General features: G+C 38.7%; 1 protein-coding gene across 1 annotated transcript in view; it reads left to right on the top strand.

The window, feature by feature from the left end:
* Positions 1-19,137, top strand: part of Grid1 (glutamate ionotropic receptor delta type subunit 1) — a 731,950-nt gene that overhangs the window by 422,503 nt on the left and 290,310 nt on the right. The window lies entirely within an intron of this gene.

The raw sequence follows: 19,137 nt of genomic DNA on the forward strand, positions 1-19,137 counted from the left end.
GTATGGCTTTATTCACATATAGGTATCTTAAAAATAAAAATAATTTGTTTTCTGAGGAGGAATATTCAACAGTACAAGTAAGTCACACTTACAGATGGATACTTCAAGTCTAGACAATACATATAGTGCTGTTAGGGATTGACTTGGTCACTGGTCTATTGTTGTAAAGATACACAATGATTAAGGCATCTGTTGTAAAAGAAAGCATATAAATGGGGGATTTCTTACAGTTTTAGAGGTTTAGTATATATTATTATCATGGCAGGAAGCATCATGACATTTAGGCAGACATGGGGGGGCAGTAACTGAGAACTACATCCTGATTTGTAGGCAGAGAGAGAGAGAGAGAGAGAGAGAGAGAGAGAGAGAGAGAGAGAGAGAAGGAGGAGGAGGAGGAGGAGGAGGAGGAGGAGGAGGAGGAAGAAGAAGAAGAAGAAGAAGAAGAAGAAGAAGAAGAAAAGAAGAAGAAGAAGAAGAAGAAGAAGAAGAAGAAGAAGAAGAAGAAGAAGAAGAAGAAGAAGAAGAAGAAGAAGAAGAAGAAGAAGAAGAAGAAGAAGAAGAAGAAGAAGAAGAAGAAGAAAAAGAAGAAGAAGAAGAGGAAGAAGAAGAAGAAGAAAGAAGAGGAGAGGAGAGGAGAGAGAAGAGAAGAGAAGAGAAGAGAAGAGAAGAGAAGAGAAGAGAAGAGAAGAGAAGAGAAGAGAAGAGAAGAGAGGGTAGAGAGAGAATGTGAACTTGTATGTCTGGTCTTGGCATGGGCTTTTGAAATCTCAAAGCCAACTCCCAGTGACACATTTCTTCCAGAAGGTCAACCTCCTAATCCTTTTAATCTTTTTAAATAATACTACTCCCTATGATTAAGCATTCAAATATATGAACCTACAGAGCTATCTATTCTTATTCAAATCACCACATTCCACTACCTGGACCCCATAGGCTTGTAGTCATGTCATAGTGCAAATTGCATTTAGTCTAACTTCAAAAGTCCCCATAGTTGTTCAGTCTCAACACTTTAAAGGTTCAAGATTCAAACTCTCTTCTGAGACTCATGACATTGTCTTAACTGTAAATCCTGTGAAAATAAAAATGAAAAAAGAAAATCTATACTTCAAATATATAATGGCCTAGACTATGTATTACATTAACAGTTCAAAGGGGAGGAAAAGGAGCATAGTGAGGAACTCCTGGAATAAACCATGACCCAATACTAGCAGAACAATCTTCAAATTCAGCATTTCTTTGTCTGACATCAGTGTGTTCTTTGTATCTCTGTTTCAGCTTTGTTGACTAGAACATACATCGCTCTCTTGAGCTAGTTATATATCTGTTAGTAGCTCTCCTTGGAAGGTGTCCCATGACTTTTTTGCATCTGTAACATCTTGAGGTCTGTAAATATTCTAGGCTTCACCTTCACAGCTTCATGCAATGGCCTCTCTGAGCCTCCAAGCAGGGACACTCCTGATACATATCTGTCCTTAATGTCCTGGCTTTCTTTAGCTTTAACAACTTCTTTTTGTATTCTTAATCCTCAATCTAGACCCATGTGGCTAAAGCTGCCAAGTTCCCTGTATTGCGAAGGCTGAAACTTGGCTTCTTTTGTTGAATACATTTTCATCAGCTTTCTGTTTTTAATGGTTTCCTCCACTGCTTAATCTTTTCTTTAATTCCTTTTTACAAGTTAGAAGCATAGCTGTGTGGGGTCTTGCCCTGAGTCAGGAGTCCCTTTATTCTATTTAGCATAGTCTTTCCTTTAAAACTCTTGCTTCCTTGAGCATGAACTTTAGCTCCATTACACTTCCTAGTGTTCCTGGTTTTCCTTTTCCTCCTCAAACTGTACATTTTGAATTTTCCCTTCCTCAGCTTGCTCCTTTTCATTTTAGATGTGCAAAAGAGTAGCCACTAATAACCACATGACATATTCAATATTAGGCTGTCTTGAAATCTCCTCTGCCAATCCCATTAATCTAAAAGTCTTCATTTTAGTTTCAGGTAGATTTTTAGGACAAGGTCCCATTCTTTGCCCAAATATCATAAAAATGACCTTTAGATCAATTACTATTATTCTTCACCTCTGAAACTTCTTGAGATGAGCTCTCATAGCCCACATTGCCTTTAGTACCATTGTCTTTATGTTCCTACTAGCTCGGATAGTCCTCTAATCCTCACCTAAAGATTCTAGCCACTTTTCTAGTCCAAAGTTCCAAAGTCTTCCATGTTCCTTTAATAGCATGGTCAGGCCTGCCACAGCAATACCCCAGTTCCTGGTAGCAGCTTCTGTCTTAGTCACTGTTCTATTGCTGTGAAAAACCACAATGATCAGGGTAACTGACATAGAAAAAGCATTTAATTGAGGGCTCCCTTACAGTTTCAGAGGTTTGATCCATCATCATCATGGCAGGAAGCATGACAGTGTACAGGCAGATGCTGGAGCAGTTGTTGAGAATTATATCTTTAACAATAGGAAGAGAGAATCTGGTTCTGGTGTGAGTGATTGAAAACTCAGTCTATCCCCAACAAGACTACACTTTCTAATATTTAATAGTGCTACTCCCTGATGACTAAATATTAAAATATATGAGCCTATGATCCATTATTATTCAACTAGGCCCCCCCCCCACATGTCTTTGCATGGATGTATGCTTTTATTTTATAGGGAGACGTAGATTTTGGATTTTTCTTTTTTGGATTTTTTAAATTTACATTTCAAATGTTACCCCCATTCCTGGTTGCCCCTCCAGCTATCTACCCCTGCTTCTATGAGGGTGCTCCCCAACCCATGCACCCACTCCCTCCCACCTCCATGCCCTGACATTCCCCTACACTGGGACATCTAGCCTTGACAGGGGCATGGGCCTCTTCTCCCATTGATGCCCGACAATGCCATCCTCTACTACATATGCAGATGGAGCCATAGGTCCATCCCTGTGTACTCTTGGGATGGTGGTTTAGTCCCTGAGATCTCTGGTGTGTCTGGTTGATTGATATTGTTCTTCTTATGGAGTTGCAAACCCCTCAGCTCCTTCAATCCTTTCTCTAACTCCTCCAATGGGGACCCCATTCTCAGTTCAGTGGTTGGCTGCAAGCATTAGCATTCTCTGGCGGAGCCTCTCAGGAGATAGCTATATCAGGGTCCTGTTAGCATGCACCTCTTGGCATCAGAATATTGTCTCAGTTTGGTGACTGTGTATATATGCTCTGGATCCCCAGGTGGGGCAGTCTCTGGATGGCCTTTCCTTCACGCTTTGTCTCCATATTTCCTCCTGTGAGTATTTTTGTTCTCTCTTCTAAGAAGGACTGAAGCATCTGTACTTTGGTCTTCCTTCTTCTTGAGCTTCATGTGGTCTGTGAATTGTATCTTGAGTATTCCAAACTTTGGGGCTAATGTCTACTTATCAGTGAGTGCGTACCATATGTGTTCTTTTGTGATTGGGTTACCTCACTGAGGATGATATTTTCTAGTTCCATCCATTTGCCTATGAATTTCATGAAGTCATTGTTTTTAATAGCTAAGTAGTACTCCATTGTAAACGTACCACATTTTCTGTATGCATTCCTCTGTTGAAGGACATCTGGGTTCTTTCCAGCTTCTGGCTATTATAAATAAGGCTGCTATGAACATAGTAGAGCATGTTTCCTTGTTATATGTTGGAGCATCTTTTGGATATATGACCAGGAGTGTTCTAGCTGAGTCCTCAGGTAGTACTATGTCCAATTTTCCAAGGAACTGCCAGAATTATTGTAGCAGCTTGCAATCCCACCAACAGTGGAGGAGTATTCCTCTTTCTCCACATCCTCAACAGCATCTGAGTTTTTTATCTTAGCCATTCTGGCTGGAGTGAGGCGGAATCTCAGGGTTGCTTTGATTTGCATTTCCCTGATGACTAAGGATGTTGAGCATTTGTTTAGGTGCTCCTCAGCCATTCGATATTCCTCTGCTGAGAATTCTTTGTTTAGCTCTGTACCCCATTTTTAATAGGGTTATTTGGCTCTCTGGAGTCTTATTTCTTGAGTTCTTTGTATATATTAGATATTAGTCCTCTATCAGATATAGGATTGGTAAAGATCTTTTCCCAATCTGTTGGTTGGGGAGGCGTATTCTTAAAGTTTATTTATTATATGTGGTGTCTGATAGTTCTCTTTGTAGTAGTTTTAGTTTTAATTTCACTGAGGACTAATGATATTGAAAATCTTTCTTTCCTTTGCCTGCTTTTTGGCACTTTCTCCCTTCCTGTGTCTCTAGCTCTTCTTCTTCTTTTGTAATGTCAGAAGCCAGGATCTTGTACATGCTAGACATAAGTTCTCATGATGAGCTATCTCTTCAAGCATATATCCATAGATCTGCCTAAGTAAAGTATTTGCTTAAACCTTGTACCTGTATTTTTTTGAATTATATCTTTTAAATGAGTTTTGAAAGATACTTACATTTTTATGCAAAATCCTTTACTGAATAAATACTTTGCAAATATTTCCAGCTTGTCTATGGCTGTTTTTTCATTATAATACTGTCTTTATGAATGACAGACCTTTTTATGTTGATGAAGTGCAACTTGTCAATTTATTCTTTTGTGGATCGTGCTTTTAATGTAGTAACTGAAAATTTTCTTAACATTCTATTCTAGACAATTCTGATTTTTTCTTCTGTCTTTATACCAATTGCACATTGTTTGACTTGTAATTGCTTTATAGTAAAATTTGAATCACAATTTTTGGACTTCTATTTTTTTTTAAAGTTGTTTGAACTGCACTAGGCCATTAGAATTTTTTGTATAGAGTTCAGAATTAGCTTGTTACTGATTAAATTTGCCACTAATACAAAAAGATGCCTGGGCTTCCATGTGTGATTGGATTTAATCTACAATAGCATTCAGAGAGAATTGCCATCTCAATGGAATCGAGTCTTCTCATTCAAGATGTATTTCTTTCCACTTATTTAAACTGCTCTACAGTCTTCTGAACAATAGTTTATTGTCTGTGGTGTTCAGATTCATCAGATTTTTATGTCAATATTTTATATTGTTGATCAATACCATTGTAAATGGTACTTTAAAAAACTTCAATGTCTAATTGTTCACCAATAATATGTAGAAATACAATTGAGTATTATGTACTGACCTTGTATCTTGGGATACTAACATTGATACATTTAATAATTATAGCACCTTTACAAACATTGTGGGACAGTTTTTTGCATTGATTGTTGAGTGCTTTGGAAATGCAACAACTTTAACTCTTCTCCTCTATTTGGATACTTTGTGGTTCTTTGTTTTTCCTGATTGTGTGTTGATCATTACCTCCAGTGCAAACATGAGTGTGGTGCTAAGATAATGCATCATTTTCTGGGTCTTAATACCAGGAAGACATGCAGTGTTGTGCCATTAAGTGTCATGTCAGAAAGCAAGTTGTTCATCCTTCCAAGAAGGACCTTCTCTGTGTTTGGCTTGCTGAGTTTTTGAGGAATTCATGTTGGATGTTGCATTACTGCTCCTTTCGTATGTACTGAGACAATTATGCATTTTTTTTTAGTTTCATAATATACTGAAACACATGAATTGATTTTCTAATTTATATTAGCCCCTGAGATGAGATTTACTAGTTATAATATATTTTGTATTATATTTCAAATTTTATTTGAGAAAAGTTTGATTAGGAAATTTTTCCTGTGTTCATAAGGGATTTTGGTTGGTTCTTTTCCCTTCTAATGTATTTATCTTTATTTAATATTGCAATAATGATGTGTTCAGAATGTGAGGTGAGAAGTGTTCAATTCTAGATAATTTTATGTAGACTTTTTCTTTGTGTGCCTGCTAGGCTTTGTTTATGATGGTAGTAGCTTAGAGTTTACTTCCTTATAGTGTTGTGACAACATGTTACTCCTCTTTGGCAGCCTTAGGGCTATTGTTTCTTGAGTGAGTCTTGGTAATTTGGGTTACTCAAAGAATTCCCCAAATTTTACAGAAGTTGTCAAACTTAGAAGTGTAAAGTTGCTAATGTTTCCATACTTTTTTTCACATTGGTTGAGTCTTTAGACATGAGAGCTCTTTTATTTTTCATGCTTATTACTTGAGGCTCTTTTGTGTTTCTCTAGATCTTTCTAGTTTATTGGTGTTAATTGATTTCAAACAGCAGTTTTTCTATTTCATTGATGGTCTCAATAGTTTTTTTCTGTTTCCTTTGATATTTCCTCTGTGTTCATAAATGATCTATTGTTTCGCCCTCCCTCCCTGATTCTTCCTTCCCTTTTGCTTCTTCTGCTCATGTCTTTATTTTTTCTGCCTACTTTGACATCATTTGCTTTCCTTCTTTCAGCTCCACAGGTGAAGATAAAATTGAGTTGCAGCTCGTCTGTAGTGTCACATTTCCCGTTCAGTGACTTAGTGTTATCAGATACATTTTGATGTATTATATTTCGTTATTAAGCTCAAAATACCTTCTATATTGGTTTTCTCTTTGACCCATGGATTATCTAGGAGTGTGTTATTTCATTAGAAATTTTGGGGGACTTTTCAGCGACCATTCTGTTATCCATTTCTAATTTAGTTCTGGCATGGTCAAAGAACATAGTTCTTAGCATCTGGATCCTTTTAAATTTAGAGAGGCTGATTGATGGGGCAGTGTATTGCCCTTTTCTTTGGTTTATGCTTCATGGGAGCTTGAAAAGAATATATAATCTGCTGTTGCATTCAACAGTCTATAAATGTGAATCAAGTCAGTTTGGTTGATAATTTCACTCATCCCTTCAGTATCTTTGATGATATCTTTGTGTATTTGTTCTATCAATTATCGAGAGGCTTATTAAAATACTCAATGATAATTGTGTTTTATTTCATTGTGCAGTTTTATTAGTTGTTGCATAATATATTTTGAAACTTTTTTTTAACTAGAGCATAAACACTTAGATTTTCTTGATTAAATTGACCCTAAATCATTATTAAGTGACTTTCTTTGTTCTCTCCTCTGAATTATGCTTTGTTTACTATTAGAACAGCCAATCAGTAAGACTTGAAATGTGAAGGTATTTCTTGATCCATGGACTTCCAAATGGATGTTGTGTTAGCAGGCATGGAAAAATCACTAACCTCACTGCCTATCTTCAGCAAGGCTCATGGGTGAACAGGTACATTGTCAATGATAGGGATGTTTTGAAAGGATCTTTTTCTTGAAGTAGTTTGGAATTATCTAAATACCTAGTTAAAACAAGCTAGCAAGCCATTTACCATATGATTTACATACATACATACATACATTCATTCATTAAAAATAAATGAAATCAATAAACCCCAAAGATATATTAAACTATCCTAGGTCCATATGATTGAATATTATTAACCTATAGGAAAAAGTAGAATTCTGGGGCTTCTAGGTTGACTTGACATGTAAAGGCTCGCCTTCAAGATTGACAACTTGACGTTAATCTTCAGAGTTAGCAGGATAGAAGGAAAGGACCAACTCCTTTAGGTTTTTTTCAACCACCTCAGATGTGCCAGAGAGTTTGCATGCCCGCTAGACACACACACACACACACACACACACACACACACACACACACACACACACACACACGCAAATGCAGGTAATAATAAAAAACAATAGGTTTCTCTCATTTGTAGATAATGGACACACCTGGGAGACATTATGCAAAGTGACATACAATGCCACATCTCACTGAAGTAGAATGGTAATTACCAAAGCCAGGAAGTGTCAGATGTGGCAGAAAAGAAAAAAAATTGGACAATTGATACCAACATGCTGTTTGACGGGAGGAAGTTGTGCTCTGCTGTAGACAGAGGGAATGCTCACAAGTACCTATCATTATTTTATGATAATGCAGAAGAGAGGGCTGTAAAAACTTCAACAGAGGGAGATGAAAAGTAGAAGGGGAATATTGATTGTTCGTGTTGTTTTATGTGTCTACACATCATATTTTACAACTACTGCAGGTTAATCAAAAACTCCAATTGAGCTACAACACAACAGAAACAATGTGCTATAAGCAAATGTGTTGTTACTCTGGGGCTTTTGTTGTTTCACTTACGGAGTGCTGGCAGAGTAGATGTAGTGTCGTTCTTATGGATGTTTGGATTTCTTTTTAATGATGCATTAGGATAGACCTTAAAACTTCATGTGCATTAGCCCTTCATAGTAAAGCAAGTTGTCCTGTGATGCTTTGAAGCCAGATTCCAAGCCCCCTCCAGCTAGGATGCTTGGATGACGTCTTTCTCCAGTAGGAAGTGGTTCTGTGTGCATGGAAACTCTGTTACTCAGTGTCGTCACCATCATCAGGTGTCTGTGTTTTATATTTAACCTGCTGTGGCTTCTATAACGATGGCCATTCCCTCATCCTGCATGTTGATGTTACAGAGATGGCTTCTCCTCAAAAGCCCCATGAGCTAATCTCTGCTTCTTCTGGTTTTTCTTTTGGCGCTTCCTCCATCTGACTCATCAAAGAACTGACGAGAGTAAGCACGCCATTCTCATTAGGCCTTGCCTTAAGTGAGGGATGTTGGTTTCATCTTGAATGCACACCAGTCAACTTTTTCCACGTCACCAATAAATCTCCTCATGTTAAATGGCTCTTTTAATTGCAGGAATTTGTCTTTTGTATTACAATGTAGTGTAAGAAGCCTGGCTTTCAGCCTAACTTGGCTTTCTGTATGTCATGTATCCTGTATGCTAACAGTTCGAACTTTTGATTTAACATGAGAGATGTGTAATTCTTCCTTTTATTTAAATACTTAAAAGTCATTGGGCTGTTGTTAACTGGCCTAATTTCAGTATTTGTGTGGCCTCAGAAGAGAGTCACAGGCAATTGGTGGAACAGTCACTTACTTAGTTTGGACATCTTATATTGACTGAAAATTTTAGTGTCCTAAGTGGCATCAAATCTCTCAGATCACAGACTACTAAAGCAGTTGCAACAATGATAAAAATCCTAAGATTGTTGCATGCACTGAGTATATCACAGAGGCAAATAGGGAATGCATGTTCTTGGGAGAAAAATGGTATCCAAGGGCATTATCTAACACTGCCCCAAACCTTCACTTCATAAAAATTGTCTTATCTGAGATCAATAAAACAATGTACAATACATCAAGCTGTGCCTGCACAGGAAGAACAGTATAAATGTACTTCATTATCAAGGGGATAAGACAGAGAAAAGAATCTGTCCATCTTCAATGCAGATGCTAGAATTACAGGACTGACTCGGTCTGAGCAGCAGGATAACGTGTTTATCAGAGATATTCCGTTTGCGGTTGATTGACACCATGGTGTGCAACCCGAATGTATGGATGGCAAGAAATGAATCTTTAATCCCCATGATTTACTTTTAAGGTCTGTTTTACCACCTCACATAGAGTTTAAACAGAAGAAGGCTGTATACTTCTGTATTCTCCCCCAACCTCTATGTAATTGCTCTCTTAACTTTATGTATGTCGTATATACTGAAATATATTGCTGCTGTATTTACTCCAAGAACTTTTAAACAGTTCAAAACCATAGGAAAAATGTTGTCTCCTTTCTGTTGCTACCTCTCTAGCGCACTGCTTCTGTGCAGCTCTGTATTTTGATTTGGCATTGTTTTTTCCTTCTGCCTTGGGACTGTTTTATAAGGCAGCTGGGCTGGTAGTGAAAGCTCTCAGCTTTTGGTGTATTTAGCATTTTTTTTATGTTTTAAAATTATTGTATTTCACCTTTGATTTAAAAGATATTTTCCTAGGCTCAGAATTTTCCAGTTTGTATTTTACTGCTGTGATTGAAAGACCCCCGGAGCGGGGAGACCCTCATTCAAGTCTCGGGATGATTCGACCCTCCAAGAACTCATATCCCATGCAGGGACAGTGGAGTTCGACCCCCAGTAACTAAGACAAGGGGAATTTAAAGGAAGAAACCTCAACCCAAGCAAGTAGGGAGGGCGTCATTGGAAAATGTCGAGAATACCAGTGAAAAATCACAAGGAGGAGCTTCCTGTTTCTCAAGATTGTTTACTTTATGGTCTATCAATTCCTGGGAGAAGCTTCCTGCTTCTCAAGATTATTCTCTAAGATTTTAATCTAACTTTATGGTCAGTTAGTACAGGTAGAGGGCAGGATCTGGAATTTGAGCTATTTAGGGCTTTTTTAAACTTCTGACTTCTTAGCTGCATTTTTTATTCTTACATGATAAACACTATGACCCCTCCCAAACAAACAAACAAAAACCAAAATCTTGGAAAATAAAGGGTTTATTTCAGCTTATAGCTTTCAGTCCATTGGCAGGAACCTGGCGGCAGGAACTGCAGCAGAGACCATGGAAGAATGCTGCTTACTGGCTTGTTCCTCACAGTTGCTCAGCCTGCTTTCATGTACAACTTAGGATCACCTGTGCCAGGTCGGTACCACCCACAGTAGGCTGGACCTTCCTTCCCACATAGATTTTAATTAAGAAAATACCCCCAGAGACATACCTATGGAGCAGTCTGGTGGAAGGAATTCCCTCCTCCCAAATATCATGTCATATTAATGAAATGAACTAAGCAGCACATGAGAATTCCAATGAGAATTCTTGCTTTGCTTTCATTGTTCTGCATCTCTGCGGTCTTTAAGGTTTTCTTTCTCTCATTTGAATTTGGATTTTTCACCTTAGTTTCTATTATCTAATTGTGCTCGTAATTTTTTGAGCTTCTTGTAGGTTTATAGTTCTCACCAAAACTTTCATAAATTGTTTCTTCAAAACATAAAAATGAAATTACCTATTATTTCTTCGACTCCTTTTGCCACAACCCTCACTCTCTTATTTAAGGCTGTTTGTACACCCAAAGTAGGGCTTTGCAGTTGTCCTCCACATCATAGAAGCTCTTCCCGTTTTTATCCTTGTGTGCATTGTGTGTGTGTGCACTGCACACTTACTGCAATGTGTCTGTGGAAATCGGAGTACAATGTCCCGTGTCGGTCCTGGTGGTTTACCTTGTTTGAGACAGTGCCCTGTATTGTTCACCGTGGCTTGCACCAAGCTAGCCGGCTTGTGAGCTTCCAGGGATCCTCCTGCTTGTATCTCTCACCTCACCACTGGGCACTGGGATTAATGACACGTGGTCATGTGTTTGGATGTATGTGGTTCTGCGGCTCTCACCTCAGGCCCTCACACATGTGCAGTGAGCACTGTGCTCGCTCGTTCACCTCCTCAGTCCCACGTTTCATTTTAATTCCTTTTTCTCTGTTTCTCATTGCATAATTTTTACCCAGCTTTACAAATCTTTCCTTCTATGTCTAACTTGCCAATATTTCTACCCATAACTTCAGTTTTTAACCTCTACAACTTTATTTTGTTATGTGTACAGTTTTCTGCCTGCATGTATGTCTGCAACCAGACTAGGGCACTAGATCTCATTATACATAGCTATGAGTCACCATGTCGTTGCTGGGAATTGAACTCGAGACCCCTGGAAGAACAGCTAGTGCTCTTAACCTCTGAGCCATCTCTACAGCCCATCTCTACAACTTTAAACGGAGACTCTTAAAAACCTATACTATGTCAAGAACTGCTTAAGGACCAGTGTCTGCTAGACTATTTTCAGGTTCAGTTCTAGGATAGTGATTATTAAATGACTTCTCCTTTTTGCTTATTTTCTTTTGTGATTTACTGGACATTTGTAGTGTATGGCTAATTATCCCATACCTGTGAGGCTCCACTCTCTGGGTAATTCATACACTTTCTGCAGGCCTATATAAACTCCTATTGGTTGCTTGTTTCTTCGTCATCAAGTGACTTCCAGAGAAACATTTTGTGGTGAGTACTCTGGCAAGTGTCAGGAGGACCCATAGGACACAGCCACATTCTTCTTTCTCCTACCCAGTCCTATGAACTCTAGGGTCTTTGCCATATAGAGTCTCAGATCCATACATTTAATGCATGGAGTCCCTTGCCTTTCATTGTCTCCTCTGCTTTTCAGTGGTGTGATAACCCCCTCAAGACAGCATTCTCATGGCTGTTTTGTCTCTTACCTTGAAAGAATTCTTGCCGCTTGCTCAGTCTTTAGAAAGCTGTTTCCCCTCCATATAATTTGTGCAGTTTATTTCGATATTTCAGGCAGAGGGATAAATCCAATCTTTCTTCTCCATCTTGGCTAAATATGGCAGTCAGCTCTATTTTATCTAATTCATAGCCTTTTCTTTAAGACACGGAGTCTCTGTAGGTTGGCCAGGTTGGCCCTGGGGTTCTGGGCTCAGGAAATCCAATCATTTCATTTTCCTCAGAAGTTGGAGCCCACGTACATGCCTGTGCGCATGCCTACATAGATTTTGAATGGGAGAAGCGAAATGACGAGACACTAACTAAATATAAATGATTGTGTATTTTACTGATTTCACATACAGTGATGAGATCTTTTAAGGAGGGGAAACTGAGAAAGAATGGCTTCTAGTTCATATTAGACGGCCACAGAAGGCTTCGTGGGTAAGAGACATTCGGACAGGGATGGGAAGAAGCAAAGGATGAGTGAGTGTGCATCTAAGTGGAGGGTGGGCTTCTTAGGGCTGGGAGAGCGCATCGGCTGAAGTTTCTGGGTAGGAGCCTGGCAGCAGAATTAGAAAGCAGCCTGGAGGCTATGCTATGTGATGCATGGTGAGGCAGTGGGGAGGAGGCCAGATCATACAGCCATTGTGGTCACTGTGATACACGTAGTTTTAATCTGAATGAAGTAAAATTGAAGAAAGAGTTCTGAGCAAGCTACAGATTTTTTAAAAATTTTTTCTTTTCTTTTTTTCGGAGCTGTGGACTGAACCCAGGGCCTTGTGCTTGCTAGGCAAGTACTCTACCACTGAGCTAAATCCCCAACCCCTTTAAATTTATTTTTTATTGGATAGTTTTAATTTACATTTCAAATGTTATTCCCTTTCCCAGTTTCCTATCAATAAGCCCTCTATCCCAAACTCTCCCCCCCCTTCTTCTAAAAGGGTGTTCCCCTACCCGAACCACCTCCCCTTCCCGCCTCCCCACCCTGACATTCCCATACCCAGGGGGTTCCAGCCTTGGCAGGACCAAGGGCTTCTCTTCCCATTGGTGTACAACAAGGCCATCCTCTGCTACATATGCAGCTGGAGCCATGGGTCTGTCCGTGTGTACTCTTTAGGTGGTGGTTTAGTCCCAGGGAGCTCTGGTTGGTTGGTATTGTGGTTGGTTCTTATGGGGTTGCAAATCTCTTCAGCTCCTTCAATCCTTTCTCTAACTCCTCCAATGGGGACCCTGTTCTCAGTTCAATGTTTGCATTCACCTCTGTATTTGTCACACTCTGGCAGAGGCTCTTGGGAGATGGCTATATCAGGCTTCTGTCAGCATGTACTTCTTGGCTTCATCAATATTGTCTAGGATTGGTAGCTATGTATGTATGGGCTGGATCCTCAGGTGGGACAGGCTCAGAATGGCCATTCCTTCAGTCTCTGCTCCAAAGTTTGTCTCCATATCTCTCCTATAAATATCTTTGTTCCCCCTTTTAAGAAGGACTGAAGCATCTGTACTTTAGTCATCCTTCTTGTTGAGCTTCACGTGGTCTGTGGATTGTATCTTGGGTAATTCAAGCTTTTGGACCAATATCAACTTATCAGTGAGTGCATGCCATGTGTGTGTGTGTGTATGTGTGTGTGTGTGTGTGTGTGTGTGTGTGTGTTTCTGATTGGATTACCTCACCCAGGATGATATTTTCTAGTTCTATCTATTTGCCTATGAATTTCATGAAGTCATTGCTTTTGATAGCTGAGTAGTACTCCATTGTGTAGATGTATACAATTTCTATATCCACTCCTCTGTTGAAGGGCATCTGGGTTCTTTCCATTTTCTGGCTATTATAAATAAGGCTTCTATGAACATAGTGGAACATGTGCTTTTGTTGTATGTTGGAGCATCATTTGGGTATAATGCCCAGGAGAGTTATAGCTGGGTCCTCAGGTAGTACTAGATCCAATTTTCTGAGGAACCACCAGACTGATTACCAGAGTGATTGTACTAGATTGCAATCCCACTAACAACGGAGGAGTGTTCCTCTTTCTCCATATCCTTGCCAGCATCTGCTGTCACCTGAGTTTTTTTTTTATCTTAGCCATTCTGACTGGTGTGAGGTGGAATCTCAAGGTTGCCTTGATTTGCATTTCCCTGATGACTAAGGACTTTAAACATTTCTTTAGGTACTTCTCAGCCATTTGATATTCCTCAGCTGAGAATTCTTTGTTTACCTCTGTACCCCATTTTTTAATAGTGTTATTTGGTTCTTTGGAGTCTAACTTCTTGAGTTTGTGCTATATATTGGATATTAGCCCTCTATTGGATGTAGGATTGGTAAAGATCTTTTCCCAATCTGTTGGTTTCTGTTTTTGTCTTAATGACAGTGTCCTTTGCCTTACAGAAGATTTGCAGTTTTATGCGGTCCCATTTGATTCTTGATCTTAGAGCATAAGCCATTGGTGTTTTGTTCAGGAAAATTTCCCCAGTGCCCATGTGTTCAAGGCTCTTCTCCACTTTTTCTTCTATTAGTTTGAGTGTATCTGGTTTTATGTGGTGGTGCTTGATCCACTTGAATGTAAGCTTTGTACAGGGTGATAAGAATGGATCGATCTGCATTCCTCTACATGCTGACCTCCAGTTGAACCAGCACCATTTTTGAAAATGCTATTCTTTTATTCTATTGGATGGTTTTAGTATCTTTGTCAAAAATCAAGTGACCATAGGTATGTGGATTCATTTCTTGGTTTTCAATTCTATTCCATTGATGTATCTGCTTGTCTCTGTACCAATACCATATAGTTTTTATCACTATTGCTCTGTAATACTGCTTGAGGTCAGAGATGGTGATTCCCCTGGAAGTGCCTTTATTGTTGAGGATAGTTTTCCCTATCCTGGGTATTTTGTTATTCCAAATGAATTTGCAAATTGCTCTTTCTAACTCTATAGAGAATTGAGTTGGAATTTTTATAGGCATTGCATTCAATCTGTAGATTGCTTTTGACAAAATGGCCATTTTTTACTATACTTATCCTGCCAATCCATGAACATGGGAGGTCTTTCCATCTTCTGAGATCTTCTTCAATTTCCTTCTTCAGAGACTTGAAGTTCTTGTCATACAGATCTTTCACTTGGTTGGTTAGAGTCACACCGAGGTATTTTATGTTATTTGGGAGTATTATGAAGGGTGTCATTTCCCTAATTTCTTTCTCAGCCTGTTTATTCTTTGTGTTGAGGAAGGCCATGGTTTTGTTAGAGTTAATTTTATACCCAGCCACTTTGCTGAAGTTGTTTATCAGGCTTAGTAGTTCTCTGCTGGAACTTTTGGGTAACTTAAGTATACTATCATATCATCTGCAAATAGTGATATTTTGACTTCCTCCTTTCCAATTTGTATCTCTTTGACTTCCTTTTGTTGTCTGATTGCTATGGCTAGGACTTTGAGTGCTATATTGAATAAGTAGGGAGAGAGTGGGCAGCCTTGTCTAGTCCCTGATTTTAGTGGGATTGCTTCAAGTTTCTCTCCATTTAGTTCGATGTTGGCTACTGGTTTACTGTATATTACCTTTAATATGTTTAGATCTTGGCCATGAATTCCTAATCTTTCCAAGACTTTTAACATGAAGCATTGTTGAATTTTGTCAAATGCTTTCTCAACATCTCACAAAATGATCATGTGGTTTTTTTCTTTGAGTTTGTTTATATAGTGGATTATGTCGATGGATTTCCATATATTGAACCATCCCTGCATCCCTGGGTTGAAGTCTACTTGATCATGATGAATGATCATTTTGATGCATTCTTGGATTTGGTTTGAGAGAATTTTATTGAGTATTTTTGTGTTGATATTCATAAGTGAAATTGGTCTGAAGTTCTCTTTCTTTGTTGAGTCTTTGTGTGGTTTAGGTATAAGAGTAATTGTGGCTTCATAGAAGGAATTGGGTAGTGTTCCGTCTGTTTCAATTTTGTGGAATAGTTTGGACAGTAATGGTATGAGGTCTTCTATGATGATCTGATAGAATTCTGCCCTAAACTCATCTGGTCCTGGGTTTTTTTGGTTGAAAGACTTTTAATAATTGCTTCCATTTCTTTAGGAGTTATGGGACTGTTTAAATGGTTTATCTGATCCTGATTTAACTTCGATACCTGGTATCTGTCTAGAAAATTATCTATTTTCATCTAGATTTTCCAGATTTTGTAATAGAATCTGATGGGTTTTTTTTTTTTTAATTTCCTCAGGTTTTGTTGTTATGCCTCCCTTTTCATTTCTGATTTTGTTAGTTTGGATAAACTCTCTGTGCCCTCTGGGTAGTCTGGCTAAGGGTATATCTATCTTGTTGATTTTCTCGAAGAACCAACTCCAGGTTTTGTTGATTCTTTGTATAGTTCTTTTTGTTTCTACTTGGTTGATTTCAGCCCCAAGTTTGATTATTTCCCGCCTTGTACTTCTCTTGGGTGTATTTGCTTCTTTTTGTTCTAGAGCTTTTAGGTGTGCTGTCAAACTGCTCATGTTTGCTCTCTCCAGTTCCTTTTTGGAGACACTCAGAGCTATGAATTTTCCTCTTAGCACTGCTTTGGTTGTGTCCCATAAGTGGGTATGTTGTGCCTTCATTTTCATTAAATTCTAAGAAGTCTTTAATTTCTTTCTTTATTTCTTCCTTGACCAAGTTATCATTGAGTAGGGGGGGTGTGTATGTGGGTTTTCTGTCATTTTTGTTGTTATTGAAGACTAGCCTTAGTCTGTGGTGATCTGATAGGATGCATGGGATTATGTCAATTTACTTATTTCTGTTGAGGGCTGTTTTGTGACTGATTATATGGTCAGTTTTGGAGATGGTACCACGATATGCTGAGAAGAAGGTATATTCTTTTGTTTTAGGATGAAATGTTCTATAGATGTCTGTTAAATCCATTTGCTTCATAATTTCTGTTAGTTTCTCTATGTCTCTGTTTAGTTTCGTTTTCCTTGATCTGTTTATTAATGAGAGTGGGGTGTTGAAATCTGCCATTATTATTGTGTGAGGTGCAATGTGTGCTTTGAGCAATAGTAAGGTTTCTTTAATAAATGTATGTTCCTTGCATTTGGAGCATAGATATTCAGGATTGACAGTTCATCTTGGTAGATTTTTCCTTTGATGAATATGAAGTGTCCTTCCTTATCTTTTTGGATAGCTTTTGGTTGAAAGTCGATTTTATTCAATATTAGAATGGCTACTCCAGCTTGTTTCTTGGAACCATTTGCTTGGAAAATTGTTATCCATCCTTTTATTTCTGAGATATTGTCTGCCTTTGTCACTGAGGTATGTTTTCTGTATGCAGCAAAATGCTGGGTCCTCTTTATATATCCAGTCCATTAGTCCATGTCTTTTTATTGGGGAATTGAGTCCAGTGATGTTGAGAGGCATTAAATATTAGTGATTATTGTTTCCTATTATTTTTGCTGTTACAGGTGGAATTATGTTTGTGTAGCTCTCTTTTGGGTCCATTACAAGGAAATTACTTTCTTGCTTTTTCTAGGGTGTAGTTTCCCTCCTTGTGTTGGAGTTTTCCATCTATTATCCTTTGTAGGGCTGGATTTGTGGAAAGATATTGTGCAGATTTGGTTTTGTCATGGAATATCTTGGTTTCTCCATCTATGTAATTGAGAGTTTTGCAGGATATAGTAGCCTGGGCTGGCATTTTTGTTCTCTTAGGGTCTGTATGACATCAGTCCAGGATCTTCTGGCCTTCATAGTTTCTGGCGAGAAGTCTGGTGTGATTCTGATAGGTCTGCCTTTATATGTTACTTGACCTTTTCCCCTTACTGCTTTTAATATTCTTTGTTTTGTGCATTTAGTGTTTTGATTATTATGTGACAGGAGAAATTTCTTTTTTGGTCCAATCTATTTGGAGTTCTGTAGGCTTCTTGTATGTTTATGGACATCTCTTTCTTTAGGTTAGGGAAGTTTTCTTCTATAATTTTGTTGAAGATATTTACTGGCCCTTTAAGTTGGGTGTCTTCCCTCTCTTCTATATGCATTATCCTTAGATTTGGTCTTTTTATTGTGTCCTGGATTTCCTGGTTTTGGGGAGTTAGAAGCTTTTTGCATTTTACATTTTCTTTGATTGTTGTGTCAATTTTTTCAATGGTATCTTCTGCCCCTGAGATTCTGTCTTCTATCTCTTATATTCTGTTGGTGATGCTTGCGTCTATAACTCCCGATCTCTTTCCTAGGTTTTTTATCTACAGGGTTGTCTCCCTTTGTGATTTCTTTATTGTTTCTAGTTCCATTTTTTAAATTCTGGATGGTTTTGTTCAATTCCTTCACATGTTTGGTAGTGTTTTTCTGTAATTCTTTAAGGGATTTTTGTGATTCTTCTTTAAGGGCTTCTATTTCTTTACCTGTGTTGTCCTATATTTCTTTCAAGGATTTATTTATGTCCTTCTTAAAGTCCTCTATCATCACCATCAGATGTGATTTTAAATCCAAATCTTGCTTTTCCACTGCATTTGGATATCCAGGATTTCCTTTATTGGGAGAACTGGGCTCTGATGATGCCAAGTAATCTTGGTTTCTGTTGCTTAGGTTCCTGTGCTTGCTTCTTGCCATCAGGTTGTCTCTGGTGTTAGTTTGTCTTGCTGTGTCTGACAGTGGCTTGACCCTTCTATAAGCCTGTGTGTCATCACTTCTGTAGACCTGTTTTCTTTCAGCTGGATCTGGGTACAGAGAGCTGTGGGACCAGGTCAGCTCCAGTAGTAGGTAGAAACTGGAAGGGTCCTGTTCCAGACTGCTCCTGTGTTTGTGTGTCCTGAGGCCTCCAGGTGGGTCGCTGGGAGCAGAAGAGTTGGTCTTACCTCTGCTCTCAGGTTTGTTGGCGCTCCTGGTGACTGGCTTTCAGGTTTGGACACAGGCAGAAACTGTCTACCGATTGTTTTAAACACATATTTTAGCAGGTACTTGATGAATGGCTGTGGAGGCATGTGCATGGAGATCAGAAATGAAGGCTGTTTAACAGACTGTGTGGTTATCAGGGAGGAGGGTTGTAGGTAGGACCAGAGCAGGGGTGAGTTAGCTGTGGTAGATATGGATTATATGAGAAAGGGAGACATTTTTCATTTTCTTTTAGCTTTATCTTAAGTCACTGGCAAAAGGAACTTTTTTTTCAGATAAGGGGAATGCTCTATTGCTGCTT

The sequence above is a fragment of the Rattus rattus genome, chromosome 13, assembly GCF_011064425.1.
Source record: "Rattus rattus isolate New Zealand chromosome 13, Rrattus_CSIRO_v1, whole genome shotgun sequence".
Classification (NCBI taxonomy): Eukaryota; Metazoa; Chordata; class Mammalia; order Rodentia; family Muridae; genus Rattus; species Rattus rattus.